Raw genomic sequence first — 27,343 nt, 5'->3', positions numbered from 1 at the left:
TGGGGTTTCTCCCATACTGAAGAAAAAGAGGGTTGACTTGATAGAAGTGTACAAAGTAATAAGAGGCATAGAGTAGATAGCCATTTGTTTCCCTGGGGAGAAGTCTCTGGCTGTCACAAAGTGACAATTGTAAAGGTGGTGTGCATGTGCGCGCATGCGTGTGGGGGGGGGGGGGAGGGAGGGGAGGGGGGAGGAGGAGAAGAGAGAGGAAGGGAGAAGGGGAAGGAGGGAAGGGGAAGTCAGATGCATAAAGATGTTCTTTATGCAGAGTGGTGAGTGTGGAATGCACTGCCAGCAGTGCTAGTAAAGTCAGACATTAAGCAACTGTTGGACTAGAACATGGATGGCAGTAAGCTGAGGGGTGTGTAGGTAAGGTTGATCAAGATTAGTGCTCAGCACAACATGGGCTGAAGGGCCTGTATTGTTCTATGTTGAGTGGTGAATTGAAGGCTGGGGAGGCCAGGTCAGAGTAGGTTTAAAACCAGATGCTTACAGGGAGAAGTGGGAAAATGGTTGAAAGCTTCAGCTGTGATTAAATGGTGGCAGACTCTGAGCTGAATGGCCTAATTTCTATTCTGGTGTTAGGCTTTGCTCAGATTGAAGGTTGTTGAGCTCCAGGTGTATAACAATCATTCCAACTTTTCTATACTGCTGAAACTTAGACCAAGTCTAGGTGACACCTCTGGAGTACCATGAATGTTGTTGGAGAGATTCTTGCATCACCTGGATGATTGGCTGCTTAAAAGGATTTGATGCACCAAATAGCACCATGGGGGCCATCATTTGTAAGGAACTCTCCTGGGCTGCCACATGCCTTGGATGTACATATACTGACTGCCAAAGCAACCCTCTTCACCTAGCTCAAGGAAGGCACTTTAAGAGGACAGAAGCAGCATTAAGGACTCCCTAAAGGCTTCAAGAAATGGGGATGTTAGTGCAAGAGAATCCATGTTCAAAAAAAGGTGGACTTGAGGAACCTCCTGTCTGAAGGAAGATTCTGAAAACCTGTCAAAGACTATGGAAAGAGGGACCAGAAAGAAATATTGTCAGGAACCACTTCTGCCTTGAATAGTCAGATATGCAGCCCTGGGACTAGGCTCAGCTATACAAAGACCCACAAAATACATGATTGGTGACATGAATTTCCTGGTGGACAGTCATACCTTCTAGCAAGGTGATTGCTGATAATGCTGGGACAGGTTTCAGCTGCTGGAGTTCCTTCCATCCAGAGAATGCATATCAGGTGTTCCAAGATGGGAAGGGAAGTTTCTCCAGTTAATGGGATGATTTAGATTCCTTCTTGAAGGCAGATATAGTTGCCATAGTCATGAAGTGGAGGGTAGCAATGGTGGGGGAGGTAGCAATGTCAATGAAATCTCAGCTTTGAAGCCCTCAGCTGAAATATCATGGGGTCCTAAGCTTTGTTCCTTTTCATCCATTCCATTTCTTGTTAGCTTTAATAGTTCACTTATTGATCCTACCACTGGATACTGGGACAGCCTGAAGATTAGTTGCCACTGTGGATTCAGTAAAGAAACTGAAAGTGCTTTCTCTAGCACCAATGGATGGTGTCATTGCCAAAAGAAATACCATCCAGTGATCAGAGAATTCTATTTTATTAGAAATTGTCTAATGCACCAATTGCAGTGTTTGAAAAGCCACAACTTTTCATTTGGGGATTGAAATATAAATCTAAAGTCTAAGTTAGTAGAGAGCAAGTTGCAATTCAAAAGGGTGGCCCATGAGTCAGTAGAAAGGTGGGACCACCTTTGGAGATAGATGCTTACAGCTCAAATTGAAATTCCTGTTTTCCCAGACACCAAAACCAGTCTGGTTTCTTAAAAAAAAGAGGGTGTTTTAAACTAATTCTCGATCTGGAGATCTCAGGTGTGCCACTTTACCCTAGTGGCAAACTACAGGGAAGTTTGTTTGGTTTCTCATTTCTCAGGAAAAGAGGTACCCAGAACCTAAAGGCAGCTTGGAGACAGTCTCTTCCCTGGGGTGGGAGCATCCTGAACTGGAGGGAATGGTTTAGGGAGAGAAGAGAAAGATGAAACCTAAGGGCAACTTTTTCATGCAGAGGGTGATGTGTATGGAATGAGCAGCCACAGAGTGGTGGAGGCTAGTACAATTGCAACATTTTAAAAAGGCATCTGGATGGGTGTATGAATAGGAAGCAAGGGTTTGGAGGGATATGGGCTGGAAATGTGTTGCTGGAAAAGCGCAGCAGGTCAGGCAGCATCCAGGGAACAGGAGAATTGATGTTTTGGGCATAAGCCCTTCAGGAATGGGGAAGTTTGTCCAGCAGGCTAAGATAAAAGGTAGGGAGGAGGGACTTGGGAGAGGGGTGTCGGAAATGTGATAGGTGGAAAGAGGTCAAGGTGAGGGTGATAGGTCAGACTGGGGTGGGGGTGGAGAGGTCAGGAAGATGATCTCAGGTTAGGAAGGCGGTGCTGAATTTGATGGATTTGACTGAGACAGGGTGGGGGGTGGGGGGGGGGGGGGGGGGGGGGAGGGGAAATGAGGAAATTGGTGAAATCCGAGTTCATCCCTTGTGGTTGGAGGGTTCCTAGCCGGAAGATGAGGCGTTCTTCCTCCAACCGTCGTTTTGTTGTGGTCTGATGATGGAGGAGTCCAAAGACCTGCATATCCTTGGTGGAGTGGGAGGGGGAATTGAAATGTTGAGCTACAGGGTGGTTGGGTTGGTTGGTCCGGGTGTCCCAGAGGTGTTCTCTGAAACGCTCCGCAAGTAGTCGGCCTGTCTCCCCAATATAGAGGAGGCCACATCGGGTGCAGAGGATGCAATAGATGATATGTGTGGAGGTGCAGGTGAATCTGTGGCGGATATGGAAGTTTCCTTTGGGGCCTTGGAGGAGGTGAGGGGGAGGTGTGGGCGCAAGTCTTGCACCTCCTGCGGTTGCAGGGGAAGGTGCCGGGAGTGGAGGTTGGGTTGGTGGGGGGTATGGATCTGACGAGGGAGTCACGGAGGGAGTGGTCTTTATGGAATGCTGATAGGGGAGGGGAGGGAAATATATCCTTGGTGGTGGGGTCCGTTTGGAGGTAGCGGAAATGACAGCAGATGATGCGCTGTACATGGAGATTGGTGGGGTGGTAGGTGAGGACCAGTGGGGTTCTGTCCTGGTGGCGGTTGGAGGGGCGGGGTTCAAGGGCGGAGGAGCGGGAAGTGGAAGAGATGCAGTGGAGGGCATCGTCGACCACGTCGGTGGGGAAATTGCGGTCCTTGAAGAAGGAGGCCATCTGGGTTGTGCGTTTTTGGAACTGGTCCTCCTGGGAGCAGATGCGGCGGAGTCGAAGGAATTGGGAGAATGGGATGGCGTTTTTACAGGGGGCAGGATGGGAGGTGTAGTCCAGGTAGCTGTGGGAGTCGGTCGGTTTGTAGTAGATGTCCGTGTTGATTCGGCCGCTATCTCTTTGGAGGGATATGGGCCAAGTGCTGGTAAACAGGACAAGATTCATTTAGGATACCTGGTCAACATGGATGAGTTGGAACAAAGGGTCTGTTTCTGTGCTGTACATCTATGGCTCTAAGCTGAGAAATAATTAACAGGGACTGTTGACTAGTAGCAAAGAGCTATTAGAAACCAGGGACTGGAACTTTTCCATGTTACCAAAGTGCAACTTTCATTTTATGCAAGGCTGTAGTTCCATGCAAACTTTTAGCACCTATCCACCCTCTTATGCTAGCCCAATTCTGTACAGAATTGTAGACAGCTGTTGGGCCAACATAGTTGGTACTAATGCCATATTTAAAGCTGGCAAGTGCTCACAGCCTAGAGATGCTCAATGGTTAGACATTTATCCCAGACAAATTAAAACTTCTGTCTCAGGGACCAGGAGGCCCCATTGGGCAAAGTAGTGCAAAGAAGTGCTCTTCAGAACTGGCAGATGAGACCATAGCACTAGACCCTGCCAGCCTGATCTAGAGTTGCTACTGAGGTAGGTGCAGTCTGGAAAAACCCAGACATGCAGAAAGAAAGTCAATGACCTGCTGTGCTCCATGGTAAATGCCACCATCTTTCCACTGCTACCCAAATCATCTCCCACCAAGAGTGGTCACCTACTCACTTGCCTGCAACATCTTCCCTCAATCGTTCTCAACTACTTGCCCTGTAGTCTCCATTGCTAATTCACTCAACACCATGTTTTCTTCCAACCTGCACCAACAGCTGTGCCACCCACTTTCACTTCATCCCTCCCTCTACAAGAGAAAAAAAAGGAGCTAGATATTGGTTCTTATCCCTGGAGAGAGATAGTGGTGCCATTAAGTATCAGCTAGAAGAGCCACACATTTGTTTCCACCCTGTTACCTTCAACCCTAAGAGTTGAAGCTGTGGAGGGTGTACCTACCTCTGGTGGGGTCACAGCATATCTGGACCCACTGGTCAGGATTGCTAGACCAAACCTCAGTCAGTCAGTTAGCTCTAATGTAAAGCAGACCCCCTCCACCCCAGTTGCAAGGCCTGGAAAAATGTTCAAAAGTGCAGTGGGGCAAAAATCAGAGGGCATTATGGGTACACAGATGAGATGTTTGTGTAAAGAAATTCCACTTTTCTACATATGATCACTTTTTAACCATTAGGTGAAAGAGTATCAATTGCAACTAATATTGGAAGATTCAAAGCCCACCCAAACTTCATGCTACATGTGCAATGGCCCAAGGTGGACAGCAGCTTCTACAACACTTGGGTAAGTGACTATGATTGCTACTTTGACACTAGACTCCATCTTTCTCAGCAGATGAACAGCTACTGCAATAGCAGGATTCACTCAGTGGGCAGCATGGTGGCAGTGGTTAGCACTGCTGCCTCACAGCACCAGTGACCTGGGTTCAATTCCCACCTCAGGCAACTGTGTTGAGTTTGCACACATTGTGTCTGGGTGGGTTTCCTCCAGGTGCTCTGGTTTCCTCCCAGTCCAAAAATGTGTAGTTAGGAGAACTGGCCGTGTTAATTTGCCTATAGTGTTAGGTGAAAAGACAAGTGTAGGGAAAGGTCTGGGTGGGTTGCTCTTGAGGGTCAGTGTGAACTTGTTGGGCAGAAGCACCTGTTTCCACATTAAGTGATCTGATCTAATGTGGCCAGGAATGCTGGGGCAAGAAATCAGATGGCACACTGAAGACTAGTGCTCATGGTACATAAAACATGTTTCAGCTTTGCTATATGGGTGACTATGTATAATGTTGCTCTTGGAGGGATCTCAAAGCCCCTCCCTCAAAGCACTGACCCCACTTATTCCATTTTCACCTACATTGTGAAAACAAGTGCTCAATGGAGGGTAACAGGGGAAAAAGTCTCAGGCTCAGCCTTTATCTGACAAGTGCCCCAAATTTGTCAAGCAACCCTGAACAGTGACTGACATTTGTGCAGATCCCAGACAGTCATCTTACAGATTGGTTGGACTGGACCCACAGGGCTAACAATGATTACTCCCTGGACTGCAGAGGTAGGACTCCTGGATGAGCTGCCAAAACCAACTCACCCCTAGAAGGATACCAGAGGCTATTCTGGATTTACTATGCTGAGAATCATTCCACCCCCTCCACTGAGAGGAGTACGGCTTTAGACATGGCCAGTTAAGAGTGTTTGCACCACATCCACAATTGGCATATAGGGCAGGTACAAAAGTGACTGAACTGCATTCAAATTAAAACACCCTCCTGAAGGACTGCTGACAAACAGCCAAGCTTGTGCTTTCCTATGCAAGTTCAACATGTGCACAAGTATGGTGAACCTTTATAACATGGCAGGGTAGGAGGTAGACAAGGTACCAAAATGCAAGATAAGGATTCCATGAGCATCTAGGTAGTATGGAGTGATCAACCAAACAGATGAGGTGCAGCCTGGTTCAGTTGAGAGAGAGTCTGCCCTTACATGTAAAGGGCCCTTGCAGTAGCATTCCAAGGAGAGATACAGTGTAATATAGAAGTTCACCATTAAAGTGCATAGTGTTATTATAAATGAATCAGATGTTATCATTGACAGGTCAGATACCAGAATTTCTGGAGATGGAGGTGCGCAACTGCTCTGGTTTCTTCCCACAATCCAAAAAGTGCAGGTTAGGTGAATTAGCAAAGGGGTAAATGTAGGGTAATGAGTCTGGGTGGGTTGCACTTTGGCAGGTTGGTGTGGACTTGTTGGGCCAAAGGGTCTGTTTCCACACTAATCTAAAAACACTTGCCTTGAGATGTTTATACCAGGTATCCAAAAATAGAGGAAGTCTGTAAAAACAAGTGGCAAGCTAGATTTACATAGTTCCTGCTGTGGAGAAAGTGAAGACTGCAGATCAGAAAGTAGTGCTGGAGATCAGAGAAGAGAGTGGTGCTGAAAAAGCACAGCAGGTTAGGCAGCATCCAAGGAGCAGGAGAGTGGATATTTCAGGCAAAAGCCCATCAGGAATAGCACCTGCTGTTACTTCTATCCTGGGAATTAATGTCTAGTTTCTACCCAGCAGTGGGACAGCACATTAAATGGAGGAGAGATTAGGTTAGTAATTAAAGTGATAATGAGGGTTAATATTGGTTTATTATTGTAGATCCAACCAAGGATTAGCCATTTGCAAGTCTGGGAACATTAGTTTAATTGAGTCACAGCACAGAAATGGATGAGTGTCAAGTAAATTCTCATTTGAATTTAGCACTGAAAGAAACTTAGTCATAAAAACTGTGCTAAAACTGAAGTGTAATAATTAGGGCAGAGTTGGTTTGGAGCAGATGGGGGAATATGTAGCAGAAAGAGCAACTGAGGAACAATGGCAGATATTTAAGAGTCCTAGATGCTCAAGAGATGTGGCCCAGTCAGGAAGACTAACTGATAAAGGATAGCACCAGATTGAAAGTAGTAATATTCAATGTGGCAGATTAGCTGCAAATCAGGATTGGGGAAGTTTTAAAAGCCAAAGAAATTATCCAAAAGCAAAGGAATACAAAAAAAAACTGGGGGCAAGCTGGCTTGCCTCTTCTATAAGAGGATAAAGCTGAAGTGAACACAGAAAAAGGTTGGGGAAATGGTGAAGAACTAGAAACAGCACAGGAATTGAAAAGGAGGTATACAAGGAGCAATCTTCTATGAATCCTTCATTCAGGCAAGTTAGGGGATTAGAAACTTAATGTAACATCTTTATTCATGAAGGAGGCAGACAAGATAGATACTATGGCCAGTTAGCTTAACATCCACCATTGGATGATTTTCCTGGTCTACATTATAAATTGAGGATTTTAAAGAGTGCACAATAAAACAGAATCAGCATGGCTTAATGCAAAGTCATGTGACAAAATTTGTTACAGTTCAGATACTGAGCAGGACAGATTATTAGTAATGCTTGATTAAAAGTCCCACCATCGACTAGGAGCCCATGGTGTTGCTTCTTTGTGAAGTAAGATGTAATAGATAGAGGACAGTGAACATGGGGTGCCATTTTCAGAATGGCAACCTGTAATAATGGAGTATGTGAGAAGTGAATGTGCTATCACCAAATTTGTGGATGACAAAAGTAGTGAGGATGCCAGCAGAAACTTGGAGATGCCATATGTAAAAAAATTGGTTTGGCAGAAGTAGAAGAGCTGAGTACCATGTGTGGGAAAAGACTACAGAAAGTTGTAGCAGAGTGTTTTTGGGTTCTCAAACATGAATCAAAACCCATAACATCCAGGTTTAGGAGGTATGGAGAAGGCAAAATGGAATGTTGGTCTTTATTTCAAAAGGGTAAAGTAGGAAAAGTATTTTAAACAAAAAAAATATACCACTGAATACTGAACAGTTTTGGTCCCCTTATCCAAGGGGAGGCATACTGGTACTGTATCATTCCAAAGGCTTACTACATCAATATCATAGTAATGCCCAAAACGTCGATTCTCCTGTTCCCTAGATGCTGCCTGACCTGCTGCACTTTTCCAGCAACACATTTCCATCTCTGATCTCCAGCATCTGCAGACCTCACTTTTCCCTACATCAATATCATAGGTGAATGATCTGACAAGTATGTTGGGCCTAAACTCATTGAAGATTAGAGATAGATTAGTGGATTGACGAGAGGCTGTATCCCCTCATGGGATAAGTCTAGGGCCACAGGGCATAATTTGAGTATGCAGTCACCATTTAGGACATGACAAATTTTGTAAGGTAATTAATCTCAAATTCCTTTACTAGAAGTGGCTGGGTGATTAAGATTCAGGGATGAGGCACAGATTTTAAGTTAAAGGGAATCAAGGGCAAAGGTAGCATCCCATGCTAGTCAGTCAGGGGGCTTGGACACTTTGGGACTGAATCTGGACTGTCTACCCAAAAACAAACAACCAGTGTCAAGCAGTCATTACATGTCTTGACTGTTCCTGCTTGGAGAGTTTCTCAGAGTGAGCACAGGCATGAGGGGGAGTGGATAGAACAGCACTCACTGTTGGCACAGATGGGGAGATGCCCCAAGTGACTGAGTGGACAGCTCAGATGACATGCAGGATGAGTAGTGTTGGAGTGGAGGAGTGCAAGTGAGGGATGATGTTGCAGGGAATGGAATGGCAAGAGCTGGAGCCTTGAGTGGGAGGGGAGTGTAGTAGTAGAAGTTGGAAATATTGGAGAGAAGCTGCTGTTTAAACTGGCAGATTAGAAAAGGACTGAACTTCAGTGCAGAGCATTCCTCCAGGCAAAGACTGCACTAAGCTGGATGGCAATCTTGAACCAGGCTGGCATAGTGGCCTCCACTGGTGGTCCTAGAGAGGCCCAAGTCCTGCATCTGCAGGATCCTGTCCAATGGGACCTTCAGATCCTTGCCTGCAATGCAGGGAATGAGGGACACCATTGAGTGAGCTAGATTATGGAGACATTTGGTTAGATACAAGAAATTTAGCAGGGCTTCTATGAAAAGACAAAAATAAAACTCAAGCCAAAAAGATTCAGCCCAAGTAATGAAGTGTAGGAGGAAGCAAGTATTCTAATTGAAAGTTTGGAGCAGTTCAATATTTATTGTTTTGTTCTGCACTCACTGGTTTCAACCCCACTAATCCTATAGATCAAGCCACTGCCCCAGTGTTGTATCCACTTTCCCCTCCTGCCTGCACCCCCCCCACCCCCAATATTAACAGGGGGACTCCAATCAGGTGTGGGGAGAATGACCAAATGGGATTGTTCCTACCTACAATTTGTTAAGCATGAACAATTATGGTATTCTGGGGTGTAAGAGGACCTCAGAGGAACAAAAAGTCACTTACCTATAGTTTTCTAGAAACCAGGTTGGCAAAGAACCAGTCCCGTATCAGGTCAATTCACTTATTCAGTGACAGAAAACATCTCACTATGCCATGAGATGTAACTTTCACATTTGAAAGTGGTACAGGATTTTATAATCTAGAAGTGACATAAGTCGTAACTGAAAAATCCTTCAAACTAAAGTGGTTTACAAAGTTTTCCATACTTTCAAACACCTTCCTGAAGGGCTCATGCCCAAAATGTCAATTCTCCTGCTCCTTGGATGCTGCCTGACCTGCTGTGCTTTTCTAGCAAACATTCATTCAGTTCCATACCTTCAAGTAACCTGGCCTCTGCACCAAGGGCAGTCAACAGCAGCCAAAGGGAGTTTTTTTAAACTAGGCAGCCACTAGCCTTATCTTTCTACTGATCCAAAGAATACACAAGTAGTCAAAAAAAGTGTATAGATAAAGCAAGCAGCTATGAACTGCAAAAGTAGAGTATCCATCAGATAGTCTGGTCAGTTACTATGCTGCTAGAAGCAAGCCAAGTCTCAGACCACTGAAGTAACAAAACAGCAAGATGGAAAGGACTAGCTGTTGAGGGACCAAACGTCAGGAAGGTATGCTCCATGTACAATAGGCCTAACTCATCTATCAAGTGTAAAATGTTTGTGTAGTTCAAACAATCTGATTGAATTTTGTTAGAGTTACCCTCCCTGCCAGAATACTATTATCTCAAAATCAGCTTCAGCAATGAAGTTTGTCTCACCTTGACAATGTTGAAAGCTTTAGTAATAGCAGACTTGTTCCAAAATATGTACACCAAGCAACAATTGGATCTGGATACAAACTAGGTTGCAAAGAAATTCCATACCAAGGCTAGGTTTAGCAAAAGCAGTGTTTGCCAGAGGTGAAAACAAGATAGATAACACAAGGAATGTATTGGATGCCTGAACATCCCACACCAAGTGGGTGGAATGAAGTTTTGAAACTGACAAGCCATCAGAAGAATCAAGGACATAAGTGGGACTAGAAAAACTAATTAAACCTGATAAACAGTGCTGTTACCTAGCCTGGACTTCTACCTTGCAGAGGGTCATTACCAGCTCTGACATCTCTCCTGGCCACAATCCCACCAAACTTTCTACAAGGACTAACCTCACCTGGAATTTGCTTCTCTATACCAAAGACATATGCAGCCCTATTAATTCACTCCCAAGTGTAGTCCACTTGTCACAACCAGTAATACTGAAGGCTCTAAGTCACATGCCATTCTTAGTTGCAATTCCATGTTCTATTAGAAGAAAACATGCCTTAGTATCTCAACTTGCAGGTCCTTCTTTATACCTGCCACAGAAGGAGTCTTCAACAACCTGACCAAGATACCAAGTCAAGTGCATCCAGCCCTGGCCGTTTAGACCTTGGAGTCAGTTGAATGCTTAAAAACTATCTAAGGTAAAAGGAATATGGAACAAAAAAGTAGACGTACACAGTTCAACCACAACATAACTAAGGTGGTAGAACAGGTTCAACAGGATGAACAACATACTCACTATTCTATGCACATTGAAGGAGCAGAATCACACTGAAGAGCCAGCCTCAGATGCCATCATCTCCAGTTAGAGGGAGATATGTATAGCATGGAATTGGACTGAAGGGTCTTTCATCCATGCTGACCAGATATCCAACCTAATTAGTCCCATTTGCCAGCACTTGAGCCTTTGCCTCTAAACCCTTCTATTCATATCTATTCAGGTGCCTTTTAAGTGTTGCAGTTGTACCAGCCCCCATCACTTCCTCAGGTAGCTTATTCTATACATGCACTGTCTGCATGAAAACATTGCCTCTTTGGTCTCATCTTTTCCTTCTCACCCCAAACATATGCCCTCTAGTTCTGGACTCCAACCCCAGAGAAAGACTGTCAATTTACCCTATCCATGCCCCTCATGATTTTATAAGCCTCCAATGTCACCCCTCAGCCCCCATGAAAAAAGATAGCCCCAGCCTATTCAGCTTGTCTATTAACTAAATCCTCCAACCCCAGCAGCATCACTGCAAGTCTTTTGATCCTTTCAAGTTTCACAACCACCTTTGATAGGAAGGCCAGAATTGCATACAATATTCCAAAACTGGAATAACCAGTGTCCTGTACAGCCACAACATGACCTAACTCCTATACTCAGTATTGACCAATAAAGGAAAGCATACCAAGTACCTTCTTCACTATCCTAACTACTGAGGAAACACTTGTTACATTCTTGAACACTTGAATATTGATCCCTCAACCTACATCAATAAGATGCTGACAATTGTCTCAATGAGAAACATTACTAGGTTCCTGTGACATGACAGGGCACCAGCTTAGGTGTCCTCCTTTGGAGGAGCAGCACTTTGGGAGGATATATAAATAAAAGGCATGATACAAGTTGTTTATTCTATAGGACTGCAATTGCAGCTCAGATGAATTTTGATAGTAATCTCATTGAATTAGGAGATATTTGTTATATGACAACTATGACTTCAGACTAACCTAAAGATTAAAAAGTTTCCACTCCTTGCTGTTTCAATGATTAGGCACACTGCTTTTCCACAAGTCATTTAAATTATCTTCTGGACAGTACATTAGCATTATGCTAGTCATTCAGTTAACACCTTTTTTTTAAAAAAAAAAGTGTTGTACATTTAAATTGCATATTTACTTTTAGAGTCAGACCTACAGCACAGACAGGCCCTTTGGCTCCAACCCCAAGAGGTTAGGGCCATTTCCTTCTAAACCTTTCCTATTGACAATCATCTGACTGACTCAATATTGTTAATGCACCTGCCTCAACCACTTCCACAACAGCTCATTCCATATGCTGACCACCCTGTGAAAACATTGTCCCTCAGGTTCCCTTTATTCTTTAACCTTAAACTGATGCCCTCTAGTCCTCAATTCACCAACCCTGGGAAAAGTCAGTGTATTCACCCTATGCCTCATGATCTTATATGAACCTAGAGTCCTAGCAACATTGTTAATTTCTTCTGCACACTTTCCAGTTTAAGAACATTCTTCCTATAAGAAGGTGACCAAAACTGAACACAATACTCCAAGTGCAACCTCAATGTCTGTACAACTGCAAATAAAACACTTTCCAACTTCTATACTCAATGCCCTGACCAATTGAAGCCCAGTGTGCCAAAAGCTTCAATGCCCAGTCTACCTGTGATGCCACTTTCAGATAACATGCACCTGGAACTCCAAGGTTCCTCTGTTCCACCACACTCAAGGCCCTACCATTCACTATGACAATGTGCCACATGAGGCTGCTGCATAAGATAAGGATGCATGGCATTAGGGGTAGAGTACTAGCATGGATAGAGGATTAGTTGACTGTCAGGAAGCAAAGAGTGGGGATAAGCAAGTGCTGTTCTGGCTGGCAATCAGTGACTAGTGGTGTGCCTCAAGGATCAGTGTGGAGACCACAAATATTTACAATTTATATAAATGATTGAGTTGGGACCACATGTACAGTACCAAAGTTTGCCAGCAACATGAGCAGCAGAGCAAAGTGTGCAGAGGACCATAGATACAGAGTGGGCAACTGTATGGCAGATAGAATACAGTGTTAGTAAATGTGAAGTCATACATTTTGTATGGAGTAACAGCAAAACAGATTACTTAAATGGTAAAAAGTTGCAGCATGCAGATTTGTAGAGGGACCTGGGGTGTCCTTGTGCGTGAATCACAGAAGGTCAGTCTGCAGGTATAACAGGTAATTAGGGAGGCAAATGGAATTCCATCCATCATTGCTAAAGAGGCTGCGTTTAAAAGCAGAGGGGTAATGTTACAGCCATACAAGGTGCTGGTGAGATAGCACCTGGAGGAATGTGTGCAGATTTGGTCTCCCTAAGAGTAAATGGCAGGGATGCAAAAGAGACTCACTAGGTTGATTCTGGCTTAGGAGGAGAGACTGAGCAGATTGGGATTATATTTATTGGAAGTAGGAATGGGGGGGGGAAAAAAGATAAAATAGATAGGATGTTTCCATTGTAGGTGAAACTCTGACAAGAGGGCATGGCCTCAAGATTAGAGGAAGCAGGTTCAGAACTGAATGGAGAAGGAAGTTCTTCACCCAGAGGGTTGTTAATCTAAGGAATTCCTTGCCCAGGGAAGGGTGGACACTACATCAGTAATTGCTTTTAAAGCAAAAAGCTAAATCCTTTACTTTTTTGAAGTAAAGGAAGGGATATGGTGAAAACGTGGGTAAATGGAGTGGAGCCATGATCTTAGTGGCTGAGCAGGCTTGAAGGGCTAGATTGCGTACTCCTGATTCTGTGTTCTTATGAAACTCCTACATTGATTTGACTTTCCAAAAATCAAGTCCTCACTCATCTGTATTAAACTATTTGCCATTTCTCAACCCACATCCCTAGCTGACCAAGGTCCTGCTGCAATTTCTAATAGCCTTCCTCACTGTCCACAATGCTCCCTATTTTAGGGTCATCTGCAAAATTTGCCTTGTGTTATCTATATCAATAATTTGTATGAGAAAGAATAATAGAGTCAGAGTCAGTTATACAGCATGGAAACAGACCCTTCAGTCCAACTGGTCTATGCTGACCAGATATTTAATCTAGTCCCATTTGCCAGCACTTAGCCCATATCCTTCAACCCTTCTATTCAGAAACCCATCCAGATGTCTAAGGCATTTAGTTGTACTAGGCTCCACAGCTTTGTCAGGCAGCTCATTCCATACATGCACCACCCTCTGAAAAACATTGCCCCTTAGGTCCCTTTTATATATTCTATATTCTTTCCTTCATCTTAAAACCATGCCTTCTCATTCTGGACTCCCAAACTCAAAGAAGCCACATCTGTTTACTCTATCCATGCCCCTTTATTTTGAGCCCCTAAAGATCAACCCTCAGCCTCTGACAAAAAACAGCCAGCACTGACCAGAGGTACAGCACTAGTCACAGGCCTCCTGTCTGAAGCCTCTTTCCACCATTACCCTCAGCTTCCTACTATCAAGCCAATTGTGTCCAATTTGCCAGATCCTGCAATTCCATGCAACCCAACCTTCCAAAGCAACCTACATATGGAACCTTAAAGCTTTACTGAAAAATCAATGTACAGTAGACTAAATCTACTGCCCTGCCCACAACCTTTTGTTGGTTTCTAGACCAAAAGGAACCAAAACTAAGTCATTCTAAACAAATGACCAAAGCTAAAATTTATTACATTCCATGACACAGCAATCCTGTTGCTATGAAGTCTGCATCTTATGATTCTGCTCCACAACCACAAGTGATCCCAAATAAGCCTGTTGGATGAGAACCTGGTATTGGTTATTTTTAAACTCTACCTTCCTGGTCACTTCAAAAGTAGTTTCACAAATTTTAGGGGCATGATCTCACAGCCATACTGACTAATCAAACCTGGTCTTTCCAAAAAAAAAAATGTACATCTTATTCCTCAAATCTTGAGGTATCCCATTTCCTCCAAATGGAGGAATCAATGGCAGCCCTGGATGGAGCCCACCACAATATTTTTTACTTTTAACAGAGTTTGTTTTTGCTGCGACAGGAGACAAACAGACTGACCCAAAATGGGTGGCATTAGAATTGTCACCTCCACTCCCAAAATGTGGGAAACAAAGTGATTAGTGTTAAGTTGCTCTTCAGCTCTTTCTCCAAATGAAGTTTAGCACAAGAAACAAATTGTGCATGATACATTAAAATGATGCCTACAAAACTTGAATGTCATGGTGATCATCAAGTTTGCAGACAAAAATTGTCATGGTGGTAATTCAAGAGATAGCCTTAGATTAGAGGATTAAACAGGCTAGATAAAAACTGTAGACACTAAAATCAAACAAAAACAGAAGTTGCTGGAGAGACTCAGCAGGTCTGGCAGCATCTGTGAAGAGAAATCAAAGTTAAATGTTTCACATCCAGTGATCCATCCTTAGCTGATAGGAGCTAGGAAAGTGTTGGTTTAGATGCACAAGATAGGATGAAGGAGGGAGAAAAGAGAAGAGAAAAATGTCAAAGAGGGTGTTGCTGGAAAAACAGGCCAGGCAGCATACAAGTATGAGAATTGACATTTTGGGCACAAGTCCTTCATCAGGAAGGTGGAAGAGGGGGTGATAGGTCAGGGGGAGGGTGGAGCAGATTGGGTGGGAAGATTAGAGATGGAAATGTGTTGCTGGAAAAGTGCAGGTCAGGCAGCATCTAGGGAACAGGAGAATCGACGTTTCGGGCATTAGCCCTTCTTCAGGAATGGGAAGATTGACAAGTCAAGAGGATGGTGCCAAGTTGGAGGGTTAGATTGCAGGGGGTGGGGGGGGGGGGGTGGAAGAATAAGAGATTGAGAAACTAGAAGTCTGATTAGAAACTAGTGAACTCAATGTCCCCTCTACCCCACCTCATCCAATTCTCCAACTTGGAAAAAGTCAAGAGGGTGGTGCCATCTACCAGTTAACCCCCATCTATCACCTTCTCCCATTCCCAGTGAAGGGTAGAGGTCTAATGTAGACAAACATGGGTACTGCAGATGCTGGAGATCAGAGTCAAGATTAGAGTGGTGCTGGAAAAGCATAGCAGGTCTGGCAGCATCTGAGGAGCAAGACTTGGCTGTTCCTCAGATGCTGCCTGACCTGCTTTGCCCAAAGTGTATTCTGGATTAGTGGTGCTGGAAGAGTACAGCAGTTCAGGCAGCATCCAGGGAGCTTCGAAATCGACGTTTCGGGCAAAAGCCCTTCATCAGGAATAAAGGCAGTGAGCCTGAAGCGTGGAGAGATGTAGACTACTCCACTGATGCTGTCTGACCTACTGCACTTTTCCAGCACTACCCACTTGGACTCCATCTGCAGTCCTCACTTTTTCCAGGTGAGGTGGGGGTGAGAAGTAATTAGTAGGTATACAGCCTAGAGAGAAAAGAACAGTTGGACAGAAACAAGTTGATAATCTGACTGGAAAGGTGAATAGCTATTAATGGAGATTGTTAGTGGCTAACAATAGGTCGTGTTTAATGATAGACTGAGATAACAAGGCCTGGTGTGTGATGGGGGTCGAGGCCATGAGAGAGAGTTCAGGCCATAACATTAGGAAACTTTAAGTATAGAGGGCTGCAGGCAGATAATGTGTTTTTGTTTGATATAACTAGGCTGACCAGCAGAAGACAAAATTCACTCAAGGAATTTAATTATACTAGGCTCCACAACTTCCTCCAGTAGAATTCACCAAGGGTGAGGCACTTGGCAGTGGAATTAGTGAACAGTAGGACCCTAGGCAACAGCAAGGATCAGAGGGACCATGTCTATGCCTACTAGCCTCCAAGGTAGAAGGGGTAGATAGTGATTAAGTTCCTGAAGAAGGGCCTGTGCCCGAAACGTCGAATCTCCTGTTCCCTGGATGCTGCCTGACCTGCTGTGCTGTTCCAGCAATAAAGTTTCAACTTTGATCTCCAGCATCTGCAGACCTCACTTTCTCCTCAGTGATTAAGTTGGCACTTGTTAGCTGAAGCCTAGAGTTTAGACCAGAGGGCCTATGCTGGAACTGTACAAAATATTGGTTAGGCCACAGCTTGTATTGTGTGGAGTTAGAGATTATATTGCATTGGAGGGGGCATGGAGGAGAAAGTGAGGACTGCAGATGCTGGAGATCAGAGCTGAATGTGTTGCTGGAAAAGCATAGCAGGTCAGGCAGCATCCAAGGAGCAGGAGAATCAACATTTCAGGCACAAGCCCTTCTTCAGGAAAGGCTCATGCCCGAAACATCAATTCTCCTGCTCCTTAGATGCTGCCTGGCCTGCTGCGCTTTCCCAGCAACACATTTTCAGCATGGAAGACATTACCCAGGATGTTGCCAGGGCTAGAATGTTTTAGTTATTGAGAGAAATTGGATAGACTGGAGTTATTTGCATTATAGTTACAGATCAAGAGGCATGAGAATGATGACTTACATGCATAACAAGGGGCACAGATAGGGTAGACAGGAACTGCTCCTTGGCAGTTGGAGAACACTAGTTGAGACAGTAGGTTGAGACAGAACTTTTCACCTTGTAGTGGCAATTTGAAACTCCTACCTGCAAAGGGTAGGAGAGACAAGCCCTCAACACTAAAGCATTGAGATGTACATTCACAACAGGCCAAGTGTCAGGGAGAGAGATCAGACTAGTTAGGGAATTGCTATTGACTAGCAGACTCGATGGGACAAGAGGCCTTATTCTATGCAGTAGACCTCTGACAAATCAAAACATGCAAACTGCTGATTTCAAGGATCCAATCCACAAAAACCTTCAAATGTGATAACCTTTCAAACATTTTTATTTCTAAAGAGTGAAACAGTTACCTGAAACCATTGTTGTATAGCAATTAAGCTGCAAGTACTAAAGATGGACTGATCTCTGAAGGGTTAGTTTAGATTTAAACAGACTGCTCTATCATGCTCTTGACATAGTCAGGGCGGTTAAGATTTTAACAACTCCGTTGCTCAAACACTCCTAAATTGAAGTGTTTCCTAACGTTAGGGGTGCTGACAAGGTCTTCATTTGTTGACATTTGGCTCCGAGACAAATCCAAACTAAACTGACATTTTAGGTGGGCAGGTAAGAATTTAGAAAAATAAAAAAAATAAAAAATTGGATTGTCAAAACGTGACAAATATGAAGCAAAAGTAAATATTCAAAACGAGTATAAGAACTTTGAGTTCACTTCACGGGCACGAAATGGATCTCACCCAACAGTTAACTTTGTGGCACTTCTCAAACTCCAAAACGAGTACTCATTCCTCACCCACTAGACACCCACTTTGGTACTCCACCCCCACAAGATGGTCCTGGGGCATTAACCCTATCACTACCGCGGGCAGGCCTCGTCCATATGACCTTGCTCTCTTGGCGCACCCGTTGCTAAAACAATCAGTGCTCTCGTTGCTCCGATCACCGTCACTGTCCGCTCATCACCACCTCGCTTACACAGCTCAGCCTATCATGAAAAGGAGCCATGATTCCGAATCCACTTACCACCTAAACAGGTAGCACCGTCTCCCTTCAGAAACCCGCTGTCCAACCCTTACCCCCCGAAGAAACATTCACTCAAAGTCGCTCCCACTCGATCGCTTTTCACTGACTGGACTTCGGCGCTGAACCCACCCACTTCACATACCATTGGTCAATCCTGTTGAGAAACGTTCAATACGAACAAGGTATATTAGGACTCTCGTCAGCCATTAGGCAATAATTCTGTCAATCAGAAAGGCGAGCGGCGGTAGGCTACATGATCTCGTGGAAAGGGGTGTGTTCGTGCGTCACGAGGAAGGAGCAGCCAGAAAAAGTAAACAGTTCAAATTGGAGACTTTCCAGCCTTAAAGGTTTCGTTACACTAAATATTTACATCGTTTAATTGAAGCTTTCTTTCACAAATGTACATAGAAGGAGGGGGCTCGTGAATGAGGGGAAGACGGATTGGAGAAGGAGAAGACTGAGGAATGGAGAGGGGGGGGTGGGGAATGAGGGGGGGAAGGGAATGAGTGGGGGGGAATGGGTGGGGAATGAGGGGGGGATGGGGAATGAGGAGGGGGGTGGGGAATGAGGGGGAGTTAGGGGGGTGGGGAATGAGGGGGGAGAGAGGGGGGTGGGGAATGAGGGGGGTGGTGAATGAGGGGGGTGGTGAATGAGGAGGGAGAGGGGGGTGGGGAATGAGGAGGGAGAGGGGGGTGGGGAATGAGGAGGGGGGGTGGGGAATGAGGAGGGAGAGGGGAGTGGGGAATGAGGAGGGAGAGGGGGGTGGGGAATGAGGGGGGGGAGAGGGGGGTGGGGAATGAGGGGGGGGAGAGGGGGGTGGGGAATGAGGGGGGGGAGAGGGGGGTGGGGAATGAGGGGGGGGAGAGGGGGGTGGGGAATGAGGGGGGGGAATGGAGGGGGGTGGGGAATGAGGGGGGGAGGTGGGGAACGAGGGGGGGTGGGGAACGAGGGGGGTGGGGAATGGAGGGGGAGAGGGGGGTGGGGAATGGAGCGGGGGGGGAAATGGAGGGGGGGTGGGGAATGGAGGGGGGAGGGGGGGTGGGGAATGGAGGGGGGAGGGGGGGTGGGGAATGGAGGGGGGAGAAGGGGGTGGGGAATGAGGGGGGTGGGGAATGAAGGGGGAGGGGGGAATGAAGGGGGAGTGGGGAATGAGAGGGGGGGTGGGGAATGGGGGGGGAATGAGAGGGGAATGAGAGGGGGGGTGGGGAATGAGAGGGGGGTGGGGAATGAGGGGGGAGGGGGGAATGAGGGGGGAATGAGGGGGGAGGGGGAAATGAGGGGGGGAGGGGTGGGGAATGTGGGGGGAGAGGGGAATGGGGGGGTGGGGGAATGAGGGGGGGAATGGGGGGGGTGGGGGAATGAGGGGGGAGAGGGGAATGGGGGGGTGGGGGAGAGGGGGGGAATGAGGGGGGATGGGGAATGAGGGGGGAGAAGGGGGTGGGGAATGAGGGGGAGAGGGGGGTGGGGAATGAGGGGGGGTGGGGAATGAGGGGGAGAGGGGGGTGGGGAATGAGGGGGTGTGGGGAATGAGGGAGAGAGGGGGGGTTGGGAATGAGGGGAGAGAGGGGGGTGGGGAATGAGGGGAGAGAGGGGGGTGGGGAATGAGGGGAGAGAGGGGGGTGGGGAATGAGGGGGGAGGGGGTGGGGAATGAGGGGGTGTGGGGAATGAGGGGGGAGAGGGTGGGGAATGAGGGGGGAGGGGGTGGGGAATGAGGGGAGAGAGGGGGGTGGGGAATGAGGGGAGAGAGGGGGGTGGGGAATGAGGGGGGAGGGGGTGGGGAATGAGGGGGTGTGGGGAATGAGGGGGGAGAGGGTGGGGAATGAGGGGGGAGGGGGTGGGGAATGAGGGGAGAGAGGGGGGTGGGGAATGAGAGGGGTTGGGGAATGAGGGGGGTGGGGAATGAGAGGGGTTGGGGAATGAGAGGGGAGGGGGGTTGGGGAATGAGGGGGGAGAGGGGAATGAAGGGGGGAGAGGGGGTTGGGGAATGAAGGGGGGAGAGGGGGTTGGGGAATGAGGGGGTTGGCGAATGAGGGGGTTGGGGAATTAGGGGGAATGAATGGGGGTTGGGAAATGAATGGGGGTTGGGGAATGTGGGGGGGTTGGGAAATGAAGGGGGGTTGGGGAATGAAGGGGGGAGAGGGGGTTGGGGAATGAAGGGGGGAGAGGGGGTTGGGGAATGAGGGGGGAGAGGCCGGTTGGGGAATGAAGGGGGGGGTTGTGGAATGAGGGGGGAGAGGGCGGTTGGGGAATGAGGGGGTTGGGGAATGACGGGGAGAGGGGGGGTTGGGAAATGAGGGGGGAGGGGGTTGGTGAATGAGGGCGGAGAGGGGGGTTGGAGAAGGAGGGGGGAGGGGGTCGGGGAAGGACGGGGGAGGAGTTGGGGAATGAGGGGGCGGTTGGGGAATGAGGGGGCGGTTGGGGAATCGGGGGGTTGGGGAAGGAGGGAGGAGTTGGGGTTGGGGAATAAGGGGGAGGGGTTGGGGAATGAGGGGGAGGGGGTTTGCGGAATGAGGGGGGGTTGGGGAATGAGGGGCAGAGGGGTTGGGGAATGAGGGGGTTGGGGGAATGAGGGGGGAGAATGGTTGGGGGAATGAGGGGGAAGAGTGGTTGGGGGAATGAGGGGGAAGAGTGGTTGGGGGAATGAGGGGGAGAGTGGTTGGGGGAATGAGGGGGTAGAGTGGTTGGGGGAATGAGGGGGGAGAGGGGTTGGGGAAATGAGGGGAGAGTGGTTGGGGGAATGAGGGGGGAGAGGGGGTTGGGGAATGAGGGGGTTGGGGAATGAGGGGGGAGGGGGTTGGGGAATGAGGGGGGAGGGGGTTGGGGAATGAGGGGGCGGAGGGGTTGGGGAATGAGGGGGGGGAGGGGTTGGGGAATGAGGGGGGAGAAGGTTGGGGGAATGAGGGGGGAGAGGGGTTGGGGGAATGAGGGGGGAGAGGGTTGGGGGAATGAGGGGGGAGAGGGGGTTGGGGAATGAGGGGGTTGGGGGAATGAAGGGGTTGGGGAATGAGGGGGGAGAGGGGGTTAGGGAATGAGGGGGAGGGGGGTTAGGAAATGAGGGAGTAGGAGTGTTGGGGAATGAGGGGGCAGAGGGGGTTGGGGAATGAGGGGGCAGAGGGGGTTGGGGAGTGAGGGGGCAGAGGGGGTTGGGGAATGAGGGGGGTGGGGAATGAGGGGGGAGGGGTGGGGAATGCGGGGGCAGAGGGGGTTGGGGAATGAGGGTGGAGAGGGGTTGTGGAATGAGGGTGGAGAGGGGTTGGGGAATGAGGGGGCATTGTGGAATGGGGGAGGGGTTGGGGTATGAGGGAGAGGAGGGTTTGAGGAATGAGGGGGAGGAGGGTTGGGGAATTAGGTGGGGTTGGGGAATGAAGGGGAGGGGGGTTGGGAAACGAGGGGTGTTGGAGAATGTGTGGGTGGGGGTTTGGGGAATGAGGGGGGTGTTGAGGAATGAGTGGGAGGGGGATTGGGGAATGGGGGAAGCGAGGAGATGGGGGAGTGAGGTGAAGAGGGGAGAGAGGGGGAGCGAGGCGGATGGGGGAGCGAGGGAATGAGGGGGAGGAGGGGTTGGGAACAGGGGGAGCGAGGGAATGAGGGGGAGGAGGGGTTGGGAACAGGGGGAGCGAGGGAATAAGGGGGGTGTTGGGTAATAGGGATGTAGGGAACTGAGGGGGAGAAGGAGGTGGAGAGGTGTTGTGCGATGGGGGGAGATGGAAAGGGTGGGGATTGGATTTTTTTTAGATTAGATTACTTCGTGTGGAGAGGGGCTGGGGAAGGAGGGTGCTATGGAGGGAGGGGAAGGAGGGGGCTGAGGAGGGAGAGGGTGGGGAATGAGGAGGGAGGGGGGAGAGGGGCTGGGGAAAGAGGGGGCTATGGAGGGAGAGGGTGGGGAATGAGGAGGGAGGGGTGTGTTTGTGGCAGGATGGGGCTATGGAGGGAGAGGGTGGGGAATGAGGAGGGAAGTAGAGGGGGGCTGAGGAAGGAGAGGGCTGTGGAGGGAGAGGGTGTGGAATAAGGAGGGAGGGGTGTGTTTGGGGCAGGACGGGGCTAGGGAGGGAGAGGGGGGCTGGGGAAGGAGGGGGCTGGGGAGGGAGAGGGTGGACAATAAGGAAGGAGGAGGAGAGGGGCTGGGGAAGGAGGGGGTGGACAATTAGAAGGGAGGGGGAGAGGGGCTAGGGAAGGAGGGGACTGTGGAGGGATAGGATAGGGAATGAGGAGGGAGGGGGAGAGGGGCTGGGGAAGGAGGTGGCTGGGGAGGGGGAAAAGGGCATCAGGAAGGAGGGGGAATCGGGAGGGTGAGGACTAAGGTGGAGAAGGAGGGGGACAGAGGGTGGGAAAGGGGGGCTGAGGAGGGTGAGGAGTGAGAGGGGTAGGGAATGAGGGAGGAGATGAAGAATCAGAGAGGGAGAGTGGGTGGAGAAGGAAGGGGTAGAGGAGGGGACGGGGAAGAGGAGAGGTGAGGACGTGGTGAAGGAGGGACCAGGGCAAGAGGTTGGCGAAGGAGAGGGGAAAGGAGTGGAGTGAGTTGGGTGGGGGAGAAGATAGTGGTAGTGGTAGAGGAGAGGGAGGGAAGGAGCAGGGTGATGAGGGGGGGTGAAGTGGGGGTGAGAGTGTGAGGGCTGGAGAGGCGGCGGAGGGGAGTGAGGAGGTGGGGGGGGTTGAGATTTACGAAGGATGTTGGGGAAGGAGAGGGGAGGGCAGAGTGAATGGGGAGAGGAAGGTAGGGAGGTGAGTGAGGTGTGGAAATGGGAGAGGAGGGCGGGGAAGGAGAGGTGTAGGGAGGTGGGTTGAAGGTGGGGAGAGGCAAGGGGAGGAAGGATGTGTGGAGGAGAGGGGAGGAGAAGAGGAGGGTGGGGTGGGCAGGGGAAAGGGGGTGGGGAAAGGGGGGAGAGGGATGGGGAGGGAGAGGAGGGGAGGGAGGAGAGTGGGGAATGGATGGGAAGAGGGGAGGGAGTGGGGCGGGTGTGGAGGGGGAGGGAGTGCGGAGTAGAGGATGTAGGGAGGGAGTTGAGGCTAAAGGGCGTGAGGAGGGGAGAGGGGTGAGAGGAGAGGGAATAGGGGAGAGCGTGTGGACGGGAGGAGGGTAGAGGGTGGAGCGGAGGGAGGTCAGCAGGTGGCGGTGAGAAGGAAGGTGAAGGGTGGGTAGGAAAGGGGGTTGGTCAGATGTGGGTGGTTGAGAGGTGGTGAGGGGTGTGTTTAGGAGGTGTGAGAGTGGGAGAGACATGAGAATGGGGTGGGACGTGATGATCGGAGAGGTGTGAGATTTGAGGAGTGGGAACATGAGTCTTAGGGAACGTGAGATCTGGGGAATGGGGTGGGGAGGACATGGGGAGCTGAGAATAGGGGAATTGAGAGGTTGCAGTGGTGGGTGAGAGTGGATGGTGATGTGGAAGGGAGAGTTACAACAGGGGTCTGGTGTGAGAGGGTGGCAGTATTTTACATGAGCTTTGACAGGGGTGTGTGAGAGGGTGAGCACCAAGCGACGTGAGTGAGGGCCATTGTGTGTGTGTATATCTGCACGTGCTGATTGAAGTCCACCCATGTGCAAGAGGGTGGAGAAACCTGGGGGGATGCAGTGGGGGTAGTTGTGTGTGTTGCGATGGGGACCTGCCTGAGTCTATTTATATTGTTTGTGGGTTGGTAGAGATGGCCTATGTGGGGTTCAGTGTGAAGTGTGTCTAGGAGTGCGTGTGTGTTTTGGATGGTGACGGGAGAGTTCGTGGTTAGTGTTACACTACAATTTCAACTGTCGAGCCTGAGTTGAATGTGCAAGGGCTAAACTGAACTAGTCCTTAAGCTCCACCTCTTGCTCCCAGGAGCAGCTTGTACACCCACTCTCAGAACCACTCACAAACTGTTTATAAATATGCTTCTGCTGTTCCTGAAGAGTGTGATAACAAATAACAACCAGGCATAATTAGGAGCCAGTATTACCACGTATTGCCAAGTCCAAATTTAAACTAAGGGTGGAATAGCATTGAGACGGGGATGATCATGTTTCTGATTTTGACTTCAGCAATATGATGATGAAAATTCATTGGGAAATTAATAAGTGGTAATGTTTTTTGCATCTTGGAGCACAAAAGTGGGAAAAGCAGACTATTTGTTTCAAAGATCATTTAAGTGACAATCCTACTTGGCTCACTACAGTGAGGTTTACCACCATGAAAAGTAAGACTTTGTCCAAGTCTTTTTAAATAGCTACATGCAGTTTTCCTTTTCACCATACACTATACAGAAATACATAGCCAAAATAACAATTCTCAATCCAAACAAGTGATAGTTGGTAGATAGATAGTACTATTTCTAAATTATTTAAAAGCGTGATTCTTATTTTCTTTATAGTGCGCATATAAATTTCAGTGTTTTCCTCAATTGATCGAAATGCTCAGAGTTGAGGACAGATAACAACTTGATTATCCTAATACTCTTTTTGAGCAAGGCTATAAAGTTTGCAATTTTCCAGTCTTCTGGTACCTCCCTGAGACCAGAGAAGACTTCCCGCAATGTCTACCCTCAATTCCTTCAAAATCCTTGGTTGCGTCTTAACTGGTCCCATTACCTTGTCACCTTTAAATACCAACAGTTTATTCTTCCTTATTCATTTTGAACCCTTTCAGTAGCAGACCTTCCTCCTCTGTCACCATGGTCTGGCCAGCATTGTCCTCTTTGCATGTGTCTTGACAATAGTATTCAGTTAACACCTCAGCCATGTCCCCTGTCTCCATGTGTAAATCCCCTTTCTGGTCTCCTTTAACCACTCTCTTCCTATTTAAATGCCTGAAGAAGATTTTGGGATTCTCCATTATGTTAGCTTCTGGTCTTCTTTCACTATTCCTCTTTGCCTCTCTTAATTGGTTTGTCACCTTCTCTCTTAGCCCTTGGTATTCTTTTTGGTTCTCAATTGTCTTTTCTGCCTTAGACCTATTGGAATTGCACTTTTTCTTTCTCATGATAATTTCTACCTCCTTTGTTATCTAGAGGACTCTGGAATTGTTTGTCCTACCTCTCCCATTTGAGGGAATTTCCCTTGACTGTACCCAAACCAACTGCTCTTTGAAAATAGCCCTTTATTTAGTCACAGCTTTTCCTGCCAACCTCTTGTTCCAGTCAATCCTGCCCAGTTCTATTCTTGCCCTTTGAAGTCAGCTCCGTGCCAATTTATTTTTTGTGATCTGGATTGTTGTATGACATTCTCCTCCACCATCCTGGGCCTTACGATACAATGATCACTGTCTGTTAAATATTTCCCCACTAACTTTATCCACTTGTCCCATCTCACCCACTTCCTTTCTTTTGGACTGGACACGTAACGCTGTATGAAACTCTGCTGAGCAATCTAGGAACACATGTCCCTTGCTGCCCCTTACACTACAATTACCCAAGTAAAGACTGGAAGTCCTCCTTTATAACTGCAGTATAATGTTGGTACCTCTCTCTACTTTGCCTGGAGATTTGTTAATCTATTATCCTTTCCACTAGTTGGTGGTCTGCAGACTACACTGGGAAATATAATTGTACCTTTTTTATTCCGTTGCTCTAGTCAAATTGATTCTGATTCTGGCCTTGAACCTTCTGAGGCATTTTCTTTAGACCATAAGACCATAAGTACTGCAATGCCCTTCTTTACAAACACTGCTAACCCGCCATCCTTTTCTGTCTTTCTTGAATATTTTATACCCAGGAATATCGAACACCCAGTCTTGCCCTTCATTAAGCTAGGTCTCTGTTATTACCACAACATCATGTTTCCAAGACTTGCTGTATTTGCATGGAATAATGTTACAGCGCAGACTGTACAAGTGGTAACATGCAGAGAAATTAACTTAACAAACCATGAGAGCAAAACCTCAATAGTTTAGTATTGTTTTCTACAACCTGAGAGGTATTATTATCCATCGTGTGTTATTCTGTGGTGGCGGTGTGTTACTGAAGGATTGTGAGAGTTGCTGTGGCAACATGCACTCTGAAATACTTGTAGTCTGGAGTTCTGGGTAGCGAGTTTAGAGGCTCTAAACTTCCCTTTATCACGTTCTCACCGGCAGATCCAGAAACTTGCCCTCTGCTGGCATTTGCTGACTTCTGCTAAGCACTTTCAAATCTTTGTCAGATTATTATGGTAACATTCATTCAGCTTTGGGAAACATTTTGGAAATATTTAAGGTATTCCAAGATGGAGGATGGGAAAAATTTCTAGCTGTAATAGGCTGCTCATTTTTTGAGGTATTTTAGGTGTTGGAGGTGATTTCCTTGAATTCTAGGAGCAGTTGGATATGCTGTTGCATTGTTTTGGAACTTTGGAGAAAAAAAAGTCAAAACAACAGCAGTTTTAAAAGGGAAAGGAACAGACAAAGGAAGCATATGGTGAGATCAGTGCAGGAGAGAGAGAGAGAGAGAGAAAGGGAAAAAGAAACCCCCACTGCTAACTGAAACAGCAGTGAACCTGCACAGTTACTGCCTTTGCTGTTTTGAATTCATGTATCGCTGGACATCAGAGTGCATCTGGGAAAATTAACAAACAGTGAATTTCACAACTAAACTTGGAGGAACCTGTTTGGGAGAGGTCACAGCACAGAAACAGATAAGTGAATATTTTTAAGTGTGGCTTTACAGTAAGTCTGCAGTAGTGAGTAGAGTGGGTTCTTCTTTGATTATATGTTTTATTGAGCTATGTCTGTTGATTACACTTAAAAATATAAGCCATAAGTATTAATTTAACCTGGAGCAGTGTTTTGTAGAGGAATAAGACAGTGCTATTTTCTGGGTCTGTAGACTGGAAGAAGCAAAAATAGCCCCTAGTAGAGTGCTCTGCTCTTCTTGTCAGATGTGGGAGTTTTGGGAGAGTTTACGGGTTACTGAGGATTATATCGGCAATAAGTGCCATTGGTTCTGAATCCTATCAGATCGATTAGATTGGTTGGAGACACAGAGGCAATGAGGAACTTACAAAAGCAAGGAGATGTAAGGGATGGCAGTTATAGGAAGGGGGAAAAGTCACAGATACAGTCACATAGATGGGTTAACTCCAGGAAATGTAAGAGAGGTAGGCAGGTAGTGCAGGAGCGGCTATCCCCATTTCAAACAGGTATGCTGTTTTGGAAAATGTAGGGGGTGATGGATTCTCAGGGGAACGTAGCAC

General features: G+C 47.5%; 1 protein-coding gene across 2 annotated transcripts in view; it reads right to left on the bottom strand.

Annotated features, from left to right (window-relative positions):
- LOC122543385 (vitamin D3 receptor B-like) overlaps nucleotides 1-18,326 on the bottom strand; it is a 301,872-nt gene extending 283,546 nt beyond the window's left edge. The window contains exon 1 of one of the 2 annotated variants that reach the window (XM_043682066.2): nucleotides 18,210-18,326. The gene's annotated coding sequence lies outside the window, so the exon portion shown is untranslated. The remainder of the gene's footprint in view (nucleotides 1-18,209) is intronic. The other variant, XM_087985641.1, reaches the window with a different exon arrangement.
- Nucleotides 18,327-27,343: the final 9,017 nt, after the last annotated feature.

Source organism: Chiloscyllium plagiosum, unplaced genomic scaffold (genome assembly GCF_037043375.1).
Source record: "Chiloscyllium plagiosum isolate Xiang-an unplaced genomic scaffold, Cpla_swu_hap1 HiC_scaffold_53X, whole genome shotgun sequence".
NCBI lineage: Eukaryota > Metazoa > Chordata > Chondrichthyes > Orectolobiformes > Hemiscylliidae > Chiloscyllium > Chiloscyllium plagiosum.
The sequence above is the reverse complement of the archived record's forward strand: the minus strand, read 5'-3'. Positions and strand labels throughout refer to the sequence as shown.